Source organism: Phaseolus vulgaris, chromosome 5 (assembly GCF_000499845.2).
Source record: "Phaseolus vulgaris cultivar G19833 chromosome 5, P. vulgaris v2.0, whole genome shotgun sequence".
NCBI lineage: Eukaryota > Viridiplantae > Streptophyta > Magnoliopsida > Fabales > Fabaceae > Phaseolus > Phaseolus vulgaris.
In genome coordinates this window covers 9,374,535-9,376,810 of record NC_023755.2, presented here as the reverse complement: position 1 = coordinate 9,376,810, position 2,276 = coordinate 9,374,535, and the positions used below count along the sequence as shown (strand labels likewise).

Sequence of the window (2,276 nt, the reverse complement as noted above, 5' to 3'; positions counted from 1 at the left end):
CTGATCGAGACCATGAGAACCTGGCCGAAACCTTTGAAGACTTGGCCGACTGGCCGGGGGCCGAAACCTTTGAAGACTTGTGCCGAGAGGCCGAAGCCTTTGAATACTTGTGCCGAGAGGCCGAAGCCTTTGAATACTTGTGCCGAGAGGCCGAAGCCTATGAAGACTTATGCCGACAGGCCGAGACCTTAGAAGGCTTGGCCGAAACCGCCAAAGACCACAGGGATCTGGCCGATGGCAGACCCGCACCGTGGGAATTTGGCCGATGGCCGAACCCCATTACAATTAACGCTCAGACCGAGATCAGTGAAGCTAATCCATCATCAAGAATTAGGTAATGCAACCCTAAGCGGTATCCACCTCGATAAACGGGCCCAACAAGGTAGGCCCACTAGAATAATATAAATAGCACGCATTTCAAGGAGTAAGGTATGTCATTACTACTGTTCACCTACCTGAGAGCTAACCACCCGCTTTACTGACTTGAGCGTCGGAGTGCCTTCGCAGGTACCCCCACCATCCGGTGTTCACCCGACGACCGAGTCCCGAGTGCCGAAAGATAAGCAGAAGGAAGAGAAGGATCCCAGTTCATCACTCAACCACCTGCCCGACCGAAGGAAGGAGAAGAAGACTTCAACAGTTCCCTAGGTCCCATCTCCCTAGCAGGAACAATATTGAATAAGAAAGTGCTTGTAGAATACATCAAACGGAAATTGTAGCAATTGTAAAAAAAAGTATAAATAAAAACGCAATTATAATGATAATGAAATCGAAAAAAATAAATAAGAATTAATTATACATATTATTTATAATTTTATACATTTTAATTTGAATTTATTCCTTTTATTTTTACTTCAATCAAAAAATATTTATAAAATATAAAATTAACTTGAAGGTATAATAGAACCATTCATTTAAGTTATCCACAACTTTATTATTTTTTCAACTTTATAACGAGTAAATTATTTTTAATTTATTTTATTTAAACATGCCTTTAATCTTCAAAAATAAAACGTCATTTTAATTTAAAACCTCAAATATCACGAAATTATATCATTTTAGTCTAAAATGCCAATCTTTTGTCATCTATAAATATAAAAAGTATTTTATAAAGTTAAAGAAAATTAAATTTTAAAGAACAACGCACACATTTAAAAGTAGTATTTTGCGCCGGTTAGTATGAAATAAAACAAGAAACCCTAAATTTGAGGGTAAAAGAGACATTTCCAGCACGACTCATTTTTTTGTATATAAATAGTGACGAACTCGCAATTAGGGATTCAAGTGCCTTTGAGAGAACCGAGCGCAGCAGCAATGCAGTGGCGTCCGAGTTCCGTTGCGGGCGCATAGAAAACCCTAATTTTTCTCATTTTGTTTCTGCGATTTGATTCTGATATTGCAGAAAGTATGTGGGAAGATTTGCACATAGCCTTTGATTCATTATCGTTCTCATTAGTTACTTTTATTAATTTGTTTACGGTTTTCAACAATTGTTTTAGGCCGCTCCAATGGGTTCTCAGCAAATGCTGTTTGAGATCTCAATTTCACCCGGCCAAGATCTGATCTCTTTTTTGGGGGGCAGCCTCAAAGATTGAACATGCTTACCCTCATGTTTAAAAGCAGGAAAACTGCCCTAAATTTCGTCTTTCATGATATGTTTGTTTTCATACAACCAAATCATCAATGTGCATTTCTTTTTGTCCAAAACAATTTTCCGGTGAAATGTTGTTTTACTATGGCAAATCAAGGTTTATCACTTTATTATGATTCTTCTTGCTGCGGAAACTCGTGATGTGGTTACTTATGATTGTAGAGAACTGAAACCTTGACATTGTGCTTATTTGTGGCTGAATAAGGCTAATTTTTAGATTTTGATCCTTGAGTTTAATTTTACCGTGATCGTGGCCATATATTCCTGTAATTATTGTTGTTAATAGTACTGTGACTGTAACTGCAATTTACAATATTCTTTTGGCCTATTTGAAACCTTGGTTCAAATTCTTTGACTACACTTCCATGCTTACATGTTAAGACTTTCCTTGTGGATTTTGGAAATGATATCTTCATTCAGATGTAGCAGAGATATTGTAGTTACTCTCAATTTTTATTGGCAGGCGTTGATTCTCAAAATGAAATAATACAAGTTGTTTTTCTCTTATAATGCTTAATGTTCTTTGACAGAGTAGAAGATGCTGGAAAATTTGAATGCATTAAAGGTATTGGGTTTACAAGAAAGAAATTGTCTGAGTATCTAGCTCAAGTTAGCATATGGATAC

General features: G+C 37.0%; 1 long non-coding RNA gene across 1 annotated transcript; it reads left to right on the top strand.

Annotated features, from left to right (window-relative positions):
* Nucleotides 1-1,275: 1,275 nt before the first annotated feature.
* LOC137835102 (uncharacterized) lies at nucleotides 1,276-1,873 on the top strand. The gene is made up of 2 exons (XR_011085013.1): nucleotides 1,276-1,405; nucleotides 1,500-1,873. It is a non-coding gene; the product is annotated as an uncharacterized lncRNA (long non-coding RNA).
* Nucleotides 1,874-2,276: the final 403 nt, after the last annotated feature.